This window comes from Aotus nancymaae, unplaced genomic scaffold (assembly GCF_030222135.1).
Source record: "Aotus nancymaae isolate 86718 unplaced genomic scaffold, 86718_ANA_hifiasm-v0.15.2.pri h1tg000099l, whole genome shotgun sequence".
NCBI classification, from domain to species: domain Eukaryota; kingdom Metazoa; phylum Chordata; class Mammalia; order Primates; family Aotidae; genus Aotus; species Aotus nancymaae.
Genome location: NW_026988514.1, coordinates 5,514,053 through 5,520,456, shown reverse-complemented (window position 1 = coordinate 5,520,456; position 6,404 = coordinate 5,514,053). Strand labels below are relative to the sequence as shown.

Sequence of the window (6,404 nt, the reverse complement as noted above, 5' to 3'; positions counted from 1 at the left end):
AGGGCTTAGAGCATCTTGCCTTAGTGTCATTTATTTCACAATGTCACCCCAGGTTCACACTTCCGACCTGAGAGGCATTAGTAAAAGAATTAAGATCACCTATGAATAACTAAGATTACCTATGAATAGCTAATAACTACTATGACTATATTTCTGGTTACTATCTTCTTCATTATTTATATGGAAATGGGCTGAGGCTTTTGGCTCCTGCCTCCTTATTTATGGAGTCTTTTCCCTACAATGGTGGTTTGCTGCATCCATCACCCCATCATTTACATTAGGTATTTCTCCTAATGCTATCCCTCCCCTATCTCCCCACCCCCCAACAGGCCCTGGTGTGTGATGTTTCCCTCCCTGTGTCCTTGTGTTCTCAGTGTTCAACACCCACTTATGAGTGAGAACATGTGGTGTTTGGTTTTCTGTTCTTGTGTCAGTTTGGTGAGAATGGATATATTTCACACATACCCTGCATTCAGGTGGCACTGACAGGAGTTGAAAAAATACGAGAATATCCCTATGTACTGCTACAGAGCAAATGTCAGGGCATACGTTGACAGAAAAAGAAAATTAAAAAAATTATGTGTGTAGTATGCTACTATTTCTTAAAGAAATAGTAGCATATAAATATATGCATATATTTTCCCATACTAAAATTAGAAGAATTTTGTTTTGTTTTGTTTTCTTTTGAGATGGACTCCTGCTCTGTTGCCCAGGCTGGAGTACAGTGGTGTGATCTTGGCTTACTGCAACCTCCGCCTTCCAGGTTCAATCAATTCTCCTGTCTCAGCCTTTTGAGTAGCTGGGACTACAGGCATGTGCCACCATGCGCCAGCTAATTTTTGTATTTTTAGTAGAAACAGGGTTTCACCATGTTGGCCAGGCTGGTCTCGAACTCCTGATGTCAAGTGATCCACCTGCCTCAGCCTCCCAAAGTGCTGGGATTATAGGCGTGAGCCACTGTACCTGGCCAAGAATTTTTAAAACTCAAAAAAAGCACAACTCACTGTGAGGGAGAGAGGAAGCAAGGTACAGGAGCCAAAGTTAGAATCTACCTGCCTGAAAGTCTGGTTTTCACCGTGGCACATGTATACCTATGTAACAAACCTGCACGTTCTGCACATGTATCCCAGATCTTAAAGTAAAAGAAAAAAAGAGAGAAAATCTCTGGTTTTATAAATTTGCCTTCGACACCATGTAAACATTTTGCATAATTACAAAACAAAATTATATCTGAAAAAAAAACTCTGAAAAGTGAAAGCAAAATAAAACAACTGTGCTTTACTATGTATTGCACTGGTGACCTAACCGTGCATAGAGAAACTATTTCAAAACAGTAAGTTAACTTTAGTGGAATAAACTCTAAGGACAAAAAGATACAAACAAAGATCTTAAACAGGTTTTAGGAAACATATTGTTTATGGTAGTGTTGCCATTGCCTCAAGACTTGCGTCCACTATACACAGTGAGATGAAGCAAATGGATAATTATCGTAGTTCACTGGAATTCAGGATTTCTGTCTTGAGTCCAAGAATATATTCATGTAATATTGATGAATTTTAGTGAAAGTCTATAGCCCTCAATTTGAATTGGTAGAATTTACCAGTTAACCCATCTGGGCCTGGTGCTTTCTGTTGTGGAATATTACTAATTATTGATTTTATTTCTTTAATATATAGGTGAATTCAGATTGTCTATTCCTTCTTGTAGGAATTTTGGCAGATTGTGTCTTTCAAGGAATTGGTCCATTTTATCTAGATTATCACATTTGTGGGCACAGATTTATTCATAGTGTTTCTTGATTGTACTTTTAATGTCTATGGGATCTGAGGTAGTGCCCCTTGTTTTACTTCTGATATTAATAATTTGTGTTCTCTCTCTCTCTCTTTTTTTTCAGTTAACCTGATGAGGGGTTTATCAATTTTATTGATATTTTCAAATAACCAGCTTTTGATTTTGGTGCTTTTCTCTATTGATTTACTGTTTTCAGTTTAATGGATTTCTGCTCTTATTTTTATTATTTCTTTTCTTTTGCTTACTTTCAATTTGATTTGTTCTTGTTTTACTAGTTTCCCAAGGTGGAAGCTTTATTTTAGCTCTTCCTTCTTTTCTTTCTTTTTTTTTCCCATTTATCCTTATTCCTTTATTTAATCCTCCCCATGTATTATATAAGCTTAGGTATGCAACTTCTATTACATAAAGAATTAGTAAAGGCACAATGTTTACTTACTCAATTACATGTAGTTAATAAGCACTTTTGTAACGCAGAGACATGAATGTCAACAATTTTAGAGCAGAGCTCATTTGCATGTTCATAAGGTTTTCACTGCTGTGTGACTATGCATACAAGCATTTCAAAGGAGGCCTCCCAACCAGTGGCATCAGAACCAGTGGCATCAGGGGAAGTATAAACAAGGAAAATTACAGATTATTGTGCCCATGCCCCAGAAATTTTGATTCAAGTTTGAGATAGAGTTTACAAATCTTTACTTTTCCAAAGCTCCCTGGGTGATCTATATGTATAACCAGGCTCTGAACCAATGATGCAGAGCACCACCATTTCTTGATTGGAATGGATGCCTGAGAATAGTAAAACAACAAAGTTAAAATATGTTGACTTTTTTTGGACCCTGAAATTACCGATTTGGTGATAGGTGTTAGTTGACAATGAAAACCATTTATCCAGTGTGATCACGGCTTGAGACAGCCATGCGCTTTCCCCAGGTTATGGATGGTCTTGCTCTCCAGCAGGTTCATCATCTTGTCGCTTGGTTCAGCATTGCTCTAACCACACTCACCACAGGCACAGAATTCTCACTAGCCCGAGAATCTGGTAAGGAGCCAACGAACTTTCCAAGCAAACACTCATTACCTGGGCGAGATTCTTGCCTATCACACAACAGAACTCCAGGCCTAAATACAGAATACCGATCAAATTTTAGTTCTACAGACTTGGCTTCCACTTCTCCCTTAACTTGCAGATATTAAAAAACTGCTTGACTTTTCTGCTCCTTTAGAGGATACCGAGTTGAAATGTTTGCACCCTCCAGCTTTTGGGAGCTCTGCAGACTTCAGCACATAATCTCGGTCAACACAAACAAATCCCTCCGGCCCAGCTTTCGCTCTGGTGGTACCCAGGCAACAGAATCCAGCTTCATGACCTTGAAAGGCAGAAGTGTAGTCATTCAACCTTTCAAAGTTCACCACTCATTGATTGACATTGTTATAAACGTCCTTGTTGAAGGTGAGCTTCCTCCGGCCAATGAGAGTGACTTTGGACGACAAGCCCGCTCCAGGATTTCCTTTAAGAGCACTCTGCCGGTGGTTTCTCCACTGGCGCCCAAAATAAAGACGGATTTATTCTGCATCCTGAAGTCTTCCCGAAGCTTCGACAGTGCCTCTGTTTCCGCCATGCTTCCCTGGTGGGCCCAGGGGTGGGCCCAGGGGTGGGTTGGAGGCGGCACAGCCAGCGCTTACCCGGCTTGGTCTTCCTTTTCCTTCTTTTCTAATATATTCATTGGGTACTATAAATTTCTCTCTCTAGCACTGGTTTTACTACATTCCGTAGCTTTTGATAAGTTTTATCATCGTTTTCATTTACTTCAAAATATTTAAAAATTTCTCTTGACATTTCTTCTTTGATCCATGTGTTACTTAGAACCGTGTTGTTTAATCTGCAATTATTTGAGGGGTATTTTCCAGCTGTCTTTCCTAAATTTTAGTTTAATTCCATTGTGATCTGAGAGTGGACACTGTATAATTTCCATTCTTTTAAATTTGTTAAGATATGTTTTATGGCCCAGAGTATGATCTATTCTTGTGAGTGATGTTCCTTGTGAGCATAAGAAGAATGTGTATTCTGCTGTTGTTGGATGAAGTGGTCTACAGATATCCATTACATCCAGTTGATTAATAGTGTTGTTGAGTTCAACTGTGTCCTCATTGATAATTTGCCTGCTGGATCTGTCCATTTCTGATACAGGGGTGGTGAAGTCTCCAACTGTAATAGTGGATTAATCTGTTTCTTCTTGCAGTTCTATCAGTTTTTTGCTTCACATATTATTTTGATGGTCTATTGTTAGGCACATACACTTTAAGGATTGTTATATCTTCCTGAAGATCTGACCCCTTTATTATCATCTAATGCCCTTAAATAAGGGCACTTTCCTTGCTGTGAAGTCTGCTCTATTTAAAATTAATATAGCAACTCCAGCTTGATTGGTATTACTACAGTAATCTCTTTTCATCCATTTGCTTTTCATCTATATGTGTTCTTATATTTAAAGTGGGTTCCTGTACACAGCATGTAGTTGGGTCTGTTTTTTGATTCACTCTGACAATCTCTATCTTTTCTTTGATGCCTTTAGACCATATTTTGGTTGGGTGTGGTGGCTCATGCCTATAATCCCAGCAGTCTGGGAGGCTGAGGTGGGCAGATCACTTGAGGTCAGGAGTTTGAGACCAGCCTGGCCAACATGGCAAAACCCTGTTTCTACTAAAAATACAAAAATTAGCCAGGTGTGATGGGGTCAGGGGGTTGCCTGTAATCCCAGGAGACTGAGGCAGGAGAATCACTTCAACCCAGGAGGCTAAGTTTCCAGTGAGATGAAATGGCATCACTGCACTCCAGCCTGGGTGACAGAGTGAGACTATGCCTTAAAAAAAAAATGATAAAAAGAATAATGATGTCTGCCATATTTTTCTATTCATTGCCCTTGTTCTTCCTGTTTATTCTTTTACTGTTTTTTTTTTTTTTTTCCTTTTGTGGCTTTAATTGGGCATTTTATATGATTCCATTTTCTTTCCTCTCTTAGCATATCAGTTGTACTATTTTTTTTTTAACTCTTTTTATTGGCTAACCTAGATTTTACAACATATATTTACAACTAAGCAAGATCACTTTCAAACAGCACTATACTGCTTCATGGGTAGTACATGTACCTTATAATAACAAAATAATTCTAATTCCTCCTTCCTGTTCATTGTATTATTTCTGTCATTTATTTTGCTTATATATTATATACATCTATATATTCAAATACCTTTTTGCTATTATCATTTTGAATAAACTGCAATCTGATGGATTGAGAATAAGAAAAATAACATTTTAGTTTTATTTTCACTTATTCTTTCTTTGCTGCTCTTCTTTAAGTATATCTGAGTTTCCAGCCTATATTATTGTCCTTTTTTCTAAGGATCTTCTTTTAACACTTCTTGCAAAGCAAGCCTACTGGCAACACATTTCCTAAATTTGCGTTTCGCTAAGAAAGTGTTTATTTCTCTTCCACTTTTGAAGGATAATTTCACAGGGTACATAATTCTAGGATGGTGGGTTTTTTTTTCTCTCAATATTAAATATTTAAGTCACTATTTTCTTGCTTGCATGGTTTCTGAGGAGAACTAATTAAAGTTTCAAGAGAGCATTGAGTCTATTTCATAGTAAATCCAATGTGAATGAGTCCAACCTAAAGCAGCCATTAGGTTCATGGGAAAAATCTTACTGCCTTTCCTCCACTAGGCACAGATGGGTTGGTCAGCTTTCATTTATGTCTCCTTTACTCCAAAAGTCATGGCGTCTAAGCAGTAGCCTTGTTGATTCAGCAGACATTTGCTGATTTCTTGCTGCATGCCTTTGCTGGGAGAGGCACGGGAAGGCATAGAGTTGAATGAGGCCCAGGTCCATCTGCATATAAACTTAGCAGAGTATGGGGGAAGCGAGGAAGAGCCACAGGGGAAAAAGCAGTGCCAAGTTAAGTAATCACTCACTGATTCATTCACTCATTTAACTAACATTCATTGAGCCATTTTTATGTGTCAATCTCATGCTGGACTCTGGGGACAATATGATAAATATAAGATTGCTCATGCCTTCAAAGATTCACAATTAATTGAGACATACACTTAAGAAGAAAGTTGCAACACGATGTGGTAAATCCAGTGATAAAATTATCCAAAGAATATTATAGAAACAGAATAACATCTAATCTAATGGAGGAAGGGAAAAAGCTGAGAGTAGAGATTTGAGGAAGGCTCTGAGTTGAACATTAGACAATTAATACAAATTAAACAGGTAAAGAAGACAGAAACAGCATTCTAGACAGAGGATAGAAGAGACAATGTGAAAAAGACACTGAGGCAAATGAACAAAAACAGCAAAAACAACCTCATTTGATCAAATGATGGGCATGGGATAGATCAAGGAAGGCCTTAGCTTTCTGGAAGAAAGTTGGGAAGGCAGTGGGGACACCATCCAAAGAGCTGATGCTGAAGAGTGACATAATCTGATTTGAATTTCCCAATTAACATTATGGAAGCCATGTGTAGAATAGTTTGAAAGAGATCAGAATGAAGGCTGAGAAGAATAAGTTAGAGATAAGATGGAGAACTCATTTCTGGATATGTGGCAC

At 38.1% G+C, this 6,404-nt stretch overlaps 1 pseudogene; it reads right to left on the bottom strand.

Moving 5' to 3' along the window:
* Positions 1 to 2,688: 2,688 nt before the first annotated feature.
* On the bottom strand, positions 2,689 to 3,410 carry LOC105733244 (oxidoreductase HTATIP2-like; annotated as a pseudogene).
* Between the last annotated feature and the right edge of the window lie 2,994 nt (positions 3,411 to 6,404).